Source organism: Gopherus evgoodei, chromosome 5 (assembly GCF_007399415.2).
Source record: "Gopherus evgoodei ecotype Sinaloan lineage chromosome 5, rGopEvg1_v1.p, whole genome shotgun sequence".
Classification (NCBI taxonomy): domain Eukaryota; kingdom Metazoa; phylum Chordata; order Testudines; family Testudinidae; genus Gopherus; species Gopherus evgoodei.
The window spans coordinates 20,993,613-21,005,681 of NC_044326.1; positions in this window are offsets into that span (position 1 = coordinate 20,993,613).

Genomic DNA, 12,069 nt, shown 5'->3' on the forward strand with positions numbered 1-12,069 from the left:
CAGGTACAGTTCTGCTGGCCTCGATTCACAACAAGGATTACAGCCCTTTATTAGACCTGCCCCTATAATAAGGAGACTGGGGATCCAACACCAGCCAAAAGTGATCATTTGGGCAAGCAATCCCATCATGCTGAGCACCTAGGAAGGATGGGTGTGCCCATGCAAACGAGATCAGCTCCTGAGATTCTCTTTCACAGCTCATCATTAGATGTCAAGGGAGAGCTCATTCAGACTCTGCTTATACTTGCATTAAAATTGTGAGTAGGCAATAGTGATTTGAGAAGTGTCCCTATGGGTGCTCCACTGTAGGTAGCAATGTACATTTGGCCTGCATATGTGCTCTCAAGGCAGACCATGAGACAGGGAAAGCGCATGTGTGGGTCAAACAGACACTGCTACTGAGATGCAGATACATGGATACACCTACAGTGGAGCACACATAGGGGGCCACATCTCGAAGAACCACAGTTACTGCACAATGTGAGTAACCCCCTTTTTCTAACTTTTTGTGTCTTGAAGTGCTGTTTTGAAAACATCATCCACACCCCTTTCTATTCAGCATACTAGACCTGTTCAGAGTGATGAATCTTTGGTTTGCTTTTTTGGAACAGGATCACCACCTTTTATATTGGATCTGGGCTTGATGAGCTGGGCATTTTCTTGATCTGTACTTGGCTGAGATGGAGGTATAGATACTTGTGAAAAAAACATGCTAAGCACTTTTTTGGTCTGCTCTGGTCCACACTACTGACCTCAGTGGGATGTGGTGGCCTTTCTTACATTATTACTGTGTATTTTGTCATCTCCATCTATAAATTTCTACTTTAATTTAAATACCAAACTTCAGTGTAACTATTAGAGGTGGATTCAGATCAAAACCTTGACTCAAACACCACTGAACTTCGAGGGATTTTAAATTCTGCATATCCGTTACAACTGACTGCTTTCTCTCCATGGTCAGTCCCAACCTCAGTTGTGAACGTCTGAAATGCAGGAAAATTCAGATCCAGATTCAAATTTTGCAGCTCAAGTCCAACAATATAGCAAAAGGGACCAACATCCTCAGTTATTTATTACTGAAGTCTTTTGTAGAGGTTTCTATGTAACTATCAGATTTGTTGAAATAAAAATATTTTAAAAAAAGGGAAGTGCACACATAAAATATGTTTATATGCTACAGGATTTGCTGAAATAATCTCTTCTCTCAAAATGTTCTGCTTCCTCATGCTATTTTCTATTTCCACATGTAAAGTAACCAAACATCAAGCAAATCGTTTCAGTGTAAGAAAAAAAAATCAGAGGCAGTTGATAATAGAGAGCTTGTTGTCTGTAATCTCACAACTGAAAGGTTATTGCTCCTTTGTTTCTATTAACATTTACTATACCATATGATATGATGAAACAGAAACAATGACTATCATTAACATTTGATTTCATTAAAGCTTAGAGTATAAACCCTTTAAAAATGGAATTAAACTCTGGTGTCCCTAGCCTCTGTTTGCCAGAAGCTGGGAATGAGTGACACGGGATGGATCACTTGATTACTTGTTCTGTTCATTCCCTCTGGGGCACCTGGCACTGGCCACAGTCAGAAGACAGGATACTGAGCTAGATGGACCTTTGGTCTGACCCAGTAGGGTCATTCTTATGTTGTTATATTAAAACATGGAGGGTGGAAAAATCATTCCAATTATTGGGGAGAAAAATAAGCATGAAGCTGTTATTGGCTTGTTGAATATATTGGCTAAATTTACATAATCCCCAGCATTTCTTCTTCTGCTCAGTTAAGATTCAGTCTGAACTAAGTTCAGTGTCCTGGTCTTTGTGTTTATGATTTTACTAAGAGCTTCAAACAACCACATATTTATATAACATTAATACATACTCTAGCTGAATAACTGAGCAGAAGAATACTTACTGAGGACTCCAGAATTTGAACATGGGAAGGGAATGGCCTAGCAGAGTGCAGGCCCCAACCACTGACCAACATAGCTATGCTGACAAAACTTTGTACTGTAAACCTGACCTCTGATTCAAGCTATAAAGATTGCCATCAAACAGTTGCTGGAGGCCTACCAAAGCCAACCAGATTACTGAGGTGCTATAGCCAACATTTTAAGACTATACTGTAGGCCTATTCAGATAATGAAATGAGCAGCTCAGAACTCTCTTATGATCTACATTTGAGAATATTTAGTACCCAGATGTCCATACTGAAAGATTTAATTGGTCTAAACTGGGTCTTTTGTCACACAGCACCTCAGTAATCTGGTTGGCTTTGGTAGGCCTCCAGCAACTGTTTGATGGCAATCTTTATAGCTTGAATCAGAGGTCAGGTTTACAGTACAAAGTTTTGTCAGCATAGCTATGTTGGTCAGTGGTTGGGGCCTGCACTCTGCTAGGCCATTCCCTTCCCAAGCTTCTCCTGCTACCTGACTGGTCCCATGTTCAAATTCTGGAGTCCTCAGTAAGTATTTTAAATAATAAACTTTAATAAAGTAAAACCATAAGCCCTGGAGCTCTGTTGGTCAGGCAGAGTCACAGTGGGGGGCAACTACACACATTCTCTCTCCAGATTGCCTGCTTGTATGCCAAAGAATTAATAAAAATGTACAGTGTGTGTGTGTGTCAATATCAATTGACCAGTGAATACGAGAAACAGGTTACCAAATCAGAAACTGCTGCTGGGTAAAGAAAGAAACTGATGCTAGGCAGAGCAGGACTAGTAACCTTCACCTGAGTCACAATCACAACAGGAGCTGGAGACCTGCTCTTCTCAGGCCTGGAGTCATTTCTGCACATGTAAAGATCCGCAAAGGTTACTCAGCGGACAGTTTGATTGACAGCCCTTAGGCTGAACTCACTCTTCTGGCCTTATGCTGTTAGTGCAGCCTTCGTCCTTGACCAATGAGCCAGCAACTCCTGTGCAGATGTAGTTGAGTCTTTTGACAGTATAGCTTATGCCATCAAAGGAAATGATTTAATTGCATCAGCAAAATAACTCCTTTTGCTGGTATAAACTGCATCTCCACTAGGGACCTATGCCAATATATCTGTACCAATATAGCTTTATCAACAATGCCTTTGTAGTGTAGACTAGCTCTGAGATGTCAAAGGCAGACTTGGGCTAAACCCACTTTTCTAAGAAGCAAGGAAAAAATAGAAGTTATGGGATGCTCTGAGATTTACTTGAAAATCTGACTGCAGTCTCATATCTATCAAAGGAAATACTTTTATAAAAAATAGTCTTCCAGCATAGCTATTGAAAGTGAAGTTCAAAAGTTCACTTAGTTCAGATACTTTAATCATAGACCACAAAGTACATAAGTCCTATCAGCTGACTGTTGCCCCTGAGAAAAATGACTTTACAAGTCAAAACAAATACCAGTTATATACAAAGTTCAGTGTCTGAATTAATTTCAAACCATGTCCACAATGAAGCTTTGAATCATGCTATCCACAATATGTTTAAATTAGGGCTGTCGATTAACCGCAGTTAATTCATGTGATTAATTCAAAAAAATTAATCACAATTTAAAAAATTCAGTTTTAATCGCACTGTTAAACAATAGAATACCAACTGAAATTTATTAAATATTTTGGATGTTTTTCTGTATTTTCAAATATATTGATTTCAGTTACAACACAGAATACAAAATGTACAGTATTCACTTTATATTATTTTATTACAAATATTTGCACTGTAAAAATGATAAACAAAGGAAATATTTTTAAATTTACCTCATACAAGTACCATAGAGCAATCTCTTTATTGTGAAAGTGCAACTTACAAATGCAGATTTTTTTGTTACACAACTGCACTCAAAAACAAAGCAATGTAAAACTTTAGAGCCTACAAGTCCACTCAGTCCTACTTCTTGTTCAGCCAGCTGCTAAGACAAACAAGCTTCTTTACATTTGTGGGGCGTGATGCTGCCAGCTTCTTATTTACAATGTCACCTGAAAGTGAGAACAGACGTTCGCATGGCATTTTTGTAGCTGGCATTGCAAGGTATTTATGTACCAGATCTGCTAAATATTAGCCACCATTTCAGAGGACATGCTTCCATGCTGATGACGCTCATTAAAAAATAATGCATTAATAAAATTTGTGACTGAACTCATTGGGGGAGAATTGTATGTCTCCTGCTCTGTATTTTACCCACATTTTGCCATATATTTCACGTTACAGCAGTCTCGGATGATGACCCAGCATGTAGTGCATTGCAAGAACACACTCACTGCAGATTTGACAAAACGCAAAGAAGGTAACAATGTGAAATTTCTAAAGATAGCCAAAGCACTTGACCCAAGATTTAAGAATCTGAAGTACCTTCTAAAATCTGATTGGGACGGGCTGTGGAGCATGTTTTCAGAAGCCTTAAAAGAGCAACACTCCAATGCAGACACACAAACCGAACCACCAAAAAAAAAAAAATCACCCTTCTGCTGATGGCATCTGACTCAGATGATGAAAATGAACATGTTTGGATCATGATCAAGCAGAACCCATCGTCAGCATGGATGCATGTCCTGTGGAATGGTGGTTGAAGCATGAAGGAACTTATGAATCTTTAACGCATATAATATAATATGTGGAGATATACCTATCTCATAGAGCTGGAAGGGACCCTGAAAAGTCATTGAGTCCAGCCCCCTGCCTTCACTAGCACGACCAAGTACTGATTTTGCTCCAGATCCCTAAGTGGACCCAAGGATTGAACTCACAACCCTGGGTTTAGTAGGCCAATGCTCAAACCACTGAGCTACCCCTTCACCTGGCATGTAAATATCTTGCAATGCTGGCTACAACAGTGCCATGCAAACACCTGTTCTCACTTTTAGGTGATGTGGTAAACAAGAAGCTGGAAGCATTATCTGCTGCAAATGTAAACAAACTTGTTTGAGCAATTGGCTGAACAAGAAGTAGGACTGAGTGGACTTGTAGGCTCTAAAGTTTTCCATTGTTTTATTTTGAATGCAGTTATTTTTTTGTACATAATTCTACACTTGTAAGTTCAACTTTCATAATAAAGAGATTTCATTACAGTACTTGTATTAAGTGAATTGAAAAATACTATTTCTTTTATTTTTACAGTGCAAATATTTATAATAAAAAATAAATTGAGCACTGTACACTTTGTACTCTGTGTTGCAATTGAATTCAACATATTTGAAAATGTGGACAGCATCCAAAAATATGTATATAAATAGTATTCTATTATTGTTTAGCAGCATGATTAATCACAATTTTTGTAATCGCTTGTCAGCCCTAGTTTAAATGTTTTCTAACATGCTACATCATGGTTTTCCTTTCTTCTGTGGACAAGGATTTTTCTTAAAACACTATCTTAGCCGAACCACAACAATAAGCAGTCCATGCATGAAAAAAATTACTTTATTAAGCAACTTTTGTTCTTCAAATGTATTGTCTCTGGAGATCCACACAGAGTATTAATGTGTAAAGAAAGTCAGAAAATTGAATGTGCTTTCTGTGGGAAATTACAACATTTTGATTTTATTTTCAATCCAAATCAAAACATATACATGAAATTTTCTGTGGAACATGAATTCCCAAATATTTCAGTTCAGACCATCAAAATCTTTATAATATATTAAATAAGACATTAAAATATTAATTTTATTATATATTTGTATGTGAGTTTAAACTAAAACAAAATGATAGTCAAAAGAAAATGTTCAATATTATCAAAATGAAACAGGAATGCTGACATTTTTCATTTTGACTTTTTTTCCCATAAAAAGTTCTGTCAAATTTAAAACATTCCTGTGAAACATTTTTTTTTTTCAATTAAGTTGCATTTTCTGTTTGGTCGAAATTTTTTCAATGACTACTAATTATGTGTCGACATAGCCTGAAATGGGTTCTTTTCAAAGCAGTTGAGTGGGTGAATGCATGCTGCTCTGTTACAGCTTTCTAGAACCAGGGACGTAAAGGCCCCCGTACATTCAACTTTCCCTTGTTTCCTCTCTAACTTAGGCAAACCCTGTACATCTCTTAAGTATAGGGGCAGTAGAAAGGGGCTAGTGCACATTTAAACAACAGAAGTTACTTAGGTAACTTGTTCTTCTTTGAGTGATGGTCCCTATATGTATTCCAAACATGGATGCTTGTTCTCCATGAGAGACGAGCACCACAGTTGCTTATACTGCCTGGGCGACGTGCATTTTGCTGTGCGCTATGACATCTGTAAGTCTTTTCCCCTTGCTCCCTAGAGTGCACTTTGACCAGCCATATACACCCTGCTCCACAGCCTTCTACAATGGCAGATGCACCATTCTTCCTGGGTCGGAGACCACACCCAAAGGTTGCAGGACCACTCGCAGTGACGGCTGCGCTGCTACCAAAGGTCTCTTTTGGATTCCAAGGCCTTTTCAGCAGGGAACCATAATTCTCCCCAATGTTCAGCTTGGACGCCCGGGCACAACCTCTGCACCAGGCAGGGTACGCTTCGGCACTGTTGCATTGGTATGCGTATCCTTAGGACCCACAGTATTTCCAGGACCTGACCTATAGGCACACTGGCCACTTGGGACCCATACCACTACCCATATCCACCTTTGCAGGCCTCACCCCTTCCATATGGGCCTGTGATGTTATCTGATTAGAGTATGACTGTGTAAATCATTGTTGCTACCACTGTTATATAATTGCAATGAATCTTATACAAAGTGTGACACGTGGCCAGAAAGGGTTAAGCAGCTTGCAATCTAATTGACCCAAATTCAACCCTTAGAGACATTTTGGTAGATGTTTGTGTTTTTATGTAATCAAACAGTTCCTGTCTATGCTGTATTCTGGTAATTCAGAGATCAAAAGGACATCTTAACATTTAAATGAACTGTAAATATAGTAATATCACTGTGTTCATCTCTCTTTGAAATGTATAGCAAATCACCTGTGACAGGTGGATAAACAGGCAATTGCTTTATGTTAATCTGTGTAGCTAATTATCGGTGATGCTTAGGAATAGATCTACTTCAAAGTCTCCATGATTGCCTATTGTTCAACCTGTCTGTATAAAAACCCCTTTGGTCCTGATCCTTTTTATCTCAGATCCGCTTGATGCTTCATGCAAGGGAAGCTTAAGTCCCAAGACTGAGATCTCCAGTCCTGTCTGGATCACATTGATATGGACAGTGAACTATAACCTATGGACAAATTCTGAAAGAACTCTTTTCAACTACAAAGCTCACCATCTCTATGAATCTGATCTCAAACATACTCATATCTGTATGTATATTGATCTTGTCACCAATACTCTTTTCTTTTTCAATAAATTTTAGATTAGTTAATAAGGATTGGCTGTAAGTGTGTATTTGGCTGTAAATGAAATATTCATTAACCTGGGAAGTAATGTGTCCAATCCTTTGGGACTGATAGAACTTATATGGTGAATAAGATTTTCAGTAATCCTCATCATATTTCACTTGGGTGTCTGGGTGGAGGCCCAAGGCTGGGTTACTTTAAGGGAACTGTGTTTTGGCTTCTGGGTAACCAGTAAGGTATTAGATAAGCTGTTTTGTGCTGGTTTGGCAAATCTAATTATTGGAATATCCACCAGCTTTGGGAATTGTCTGCCCCATTCTTTGCAGCTCCCCCAGAACCTTGCAGCTTGGACCCAGAGGCAGAGATGGAGTGAGAGCTGGTAACGCCTGTCCCTTGTGGTCCCAACAGCAGCCTCCTTCTCTCCAGACAAAGCACTGATTTTTCCCAACCCTCTTGCCTCTTGATGATCACTGCTAATACCAGGAGTTGCTGCAGAGGGTGGCCCTGGGATTTGGCATCTCCTTGGAAGACGTCCAGGACCAACACCATCAGCTGCTGGACATCCTCCAGCCTAGCATACCATCCTGCATTGCATTGCCCATAAACAATGCCATCCTTCAACCTGCACAGGTGGTCTGGCATGTACAGGCATCCTGCAACCCCAGGCCTAAGAGGGTAGAATGCAGATATTTTGTGCCATCCAAAGGGGCTGATTTCCCTTTTTCTCCACCCCTGCTTCATTGGTGGTGGACATGGTGACTGAACTGGCAAGGCAGAACTCTCACATCTCCAACTCCTCTGGATAGGGCAGCAAAGCACCTAGACCACCTGGGATGCAAAATTTACTTCTCCAAGGCCCCTCAGTTACGCATATCCAACTATCTGGCTCTGCTGGTGAAGTAGGATTTTAATAACTATGCCAAGCTAGCAGACTTCTTGGAGGATCTATGCAGGACAAACAACAACATTTCCAGGCCCTGGTGGAGGAAGGTCACTTGACGGCCATGGTTAGTTTCCAAGCGGCGGTGGATGCGGTGGACACATCCTCCCGCTCCCTGGCCACTGGTGTCATCATGCGACAAGAGGTCTGGCTGCAATCCTCTGGCTTCCCCAGGGAGGTTCAGACCATCATCCAGGACTTCCCCTTTGACAAAGACAAGTTGTTCTTGGCAAAGACAGATGAATCTCACCACTCCCTGAAGGACTCGAGACGACTCTCCAGTCTCTCGGGATTTACACCCTGGTGCAAGCAACAGAAGCCACCCTTCCGGCTGTGTGCCTATGCACTGTACCAGCCCATGTACATGTGGTATCAGAAGCCTGCCCAATGGCACCCCAGATCACAGCCTCCATGACTGTCAACCTCCACTATCTCCTCTGATATACCAAAGCATCAACTAAAGGCCCAGTTTTGATGTGCCTGTTCAGAGCTGTGAACCCCGTCACCATTTCTGGCCCCCATTACCACCTCTGGGGGCTGTTTTTCCCTATTTGCCCACCACTGGGGCAAGATCACCATGGATCATTGGGTATTAGAGATCGTAAAACATGGCTACTCTATTGAGTTCCTTACCTTCCTCTCCCACTGGTCCCACCCCATGGGTGCTTCCTGGATGTGTCTCTCATCGCAACCTCCTATAATACAAGGTATATGCCCTCCTAATGAAGGGTGTGATTGAACCCATGCCCGCTCTCTTTGTCAGCAAGAGCTTCTATTTCCCGTACTTTCTCATCCTAAAGAAGGGAGGTCTCTGCCCTATCCTCAGTCTCTGCCTACTCAACACCTTCATCAGAAAGACCAAGTTCCTTATGGTGAGGCTCACATCAATCATCCCCTCCCTTCCCCAAGGGGCATGGTTCTCAGTTCTCAACATGAAGGATGCATATTTCTATATTGATATACATTCGGTCCACCACAAGTTTCTTCACTTCCATGTGGGTGACAACCACTACCAGTTCAGAGTTCTCCCCAACAGTCTTCACCAAGGTCTTTGTGGTTGTTGCAGCCCAGTTAAGATTACTAGGGTACTCTGTGTTCCCTTACTTAGACGACTGGCTCATGGTGGCGCCAACCCTTACCAAAACATCAGCCATCTTCACTCTCCACTCACTCGTTGCCTCTGTAGGTATCTGTGTCAACGAAGAGAAATCTGTGCTTGTCCTGACACAGACATTTCATCAGGGCACAGCTCAAGCCTTCCTCCTAGCAGATTATTTCACCACCCTGATGGCCATCTTAGTGACCCTACACTGCAACCCCCACACCACACTGCTTCGCTGTCTCTGCTTCTTCGACCACATGGTGGCCTGCGCCCATAATGCTACATGCCCGCCTGCACATGTGCTGTCTACAACTATGGCTCCTGTTAGTTTGCAAGCTCCACATCAACCACTTGGACACTGACCAGACTGTCCTGAGGCTGGTTCGCACCTCCCTCACCTAGTGGACCAATCCTGCCAAGATGCTGTGAGGCACCCCATTCGCCACTCCCATCCCCACAGTCACCTTTACCATGGACGCCTCCCTTGTTCGTTGTGGTGCCCACCTAGATGGCCATGCTTCACAAGGGGATTGGACTCATTGCAAGGCATGCATGCATATCAACATCCTAGAGCTGCGGGCAGTCCAGTTAGCCTGCCGTGCATTCTTGCCTCTTGTCCACAACCTACACATTCAGCTTCTCTCAGACAATACCACTGCAGTGGCATACATAAACAGACAGGGAGGCACCAGGTCCCAGTCACTTTGCACAGAATCCATCTGCATCTGGAACTGGTGGCTATGCCACAATGTCATACTCCATGTGGCATACCTCCTAGGGGGGCAGAAGTCCCTGGCAGACATACTCAGCCAGACCTGGTACCGCAGTCACAAGTGGGAGCTCCATTACCCCCCTTTCCGCTCCATCTGCCATGCTTGGGGAAGCCCTCGCTGGGACCATTTTCCCACTTGTGAAAACTGTAACTTCCCCCTCTACCGCTCCAGGACTGCCAGAGGCCAAGATTCCCAGGGCAATGGTCTTCTCATTCCATGGCAAGGCAGTCTCCTATACACCTTTTCCCCCTTCCCCTTCTCCCTCTGCCCCAAATTCTGTGCAAGATCTGCTGCAACTGGGCCACAATCCTCCTAGTATTCCCATTCTGTCCCTGACAGTTCCAGATCTACTCATACTCTCCGCCCACCCCCCCAATCCATCTCCCTGATCTGACAGAGCTCCTCACTCAGGACCAGGGCAGAGTTTGATGATCCCAGTAGAGGCCCACTTAGACTGAAGGCCTGGTTTTCGGATGGGGATCACACACAGACAATGCCTGTTTGACACCAATGTGGCACATACTTATGCACAGCAGACAAGTTGCCTCATGGGCATGCTAGGCAGTGTACTGGAAGTGCTTCACTTCTGGGCACAATGCTGCTGTCTCCCCCTAAAGGACATCTCTGTCCCCATCATCCTGGACTACCTCTTAGAACTTAAGACCTCAGGCCTCGTCCTTAGCTCAGTCTGTGTCCACCTGGCGGCTCTTAGTGCCTTCCTCCTGCTGGTGGACGCACAATTGATGTTTACTCACCTTACGAGCAACCCAATTTCTGAAAAGCCGACAAAGAGCTTCCCACTGGTTCTTAAACGTACCCTTTCTTAGGACCTAAATCTTGTGCTCTCTGCCCTCACCAGATCTCCCTTCATGTCCCTGGCCATGTGCGCTCTCTCTCTCATTTATCCACAAAGTTCATCTTCCTGTGACCATCACTTCCACCTGCCGGGTCAGCAAATTGGCGGCCATGATGGCTGACCCCCCCATTCTGTAATCCATAAAGACAAAGTCTCGTTATGCCTTTGCCCTAAGTTTCTTCCAGCAGCAGTCTTGGAGTTTCACCTCAACCACTCTATCCATCTTCCACCCTAAACCGCATGCCATTCCCACAGACAGGACCCTGCATTCCATAGACATCTACCACACACTCACGTTCTACCTAGACATGACCTGCACTTTTCACAGCTCTTCATAGCCATTGAGGAAGGGTCTGGCCCTCTCCTCACAGTGCATATCCAAGAAGAACTCTACCTGCATCATGGAGTTCTATGCATAGTCCAATGCCACACTGCCCCTCAGAATTACGGCTCATTTCACGAAGATGAAAGCAACAACTTCTGCCTATCTGGTGGACATCTCCTGGTATGACATCTGCTGAGTGGCAACCTGGCGCTTTGTACACTTTTTCACCACCCACTACGCCATTGACTGAGGGGCAGCTGAAGACATGACTGTGGGCTGTGGCATTCTGGCATCCTCATATAAATCTGAGCTGATCACTGCTTGGTACTCACCTGAGTTTGGACTATATATATGGATCACCTCTCGAAGAAGTTTCTTACCAGCAACTGGAGGTTCTTCAAGATGTATGGTCCCTATTTCTATTCCAATACCCATTCACCAACCCTACTAAGTGACAGGAGGGCAACTGAGGGTGCATCGCCCCACACAGCCTCTTATAAACTCACCTGGAGCACAAGGCAACGTACGACTTGCATGCAGGTCAACGGACACTGCTGCTGAAAACTTGTGGCTCCAGCATGTGGTGCACATGTGCATCCGTGTTTGGAATACAAATAGGGACCATACATCTTGAAGAACTCCAGTGGTGGAAGTGCCAGCATTGACAAGGTGCTAGCATTTTAAGCACAGTGTCAGGTGCAAGCTTGCTCTAAGCAAGGTTATATAGCACGGCATTTAAAATGGATCTCTATCTAAACTGGTGATCCCCCTGGTGGAGCTGC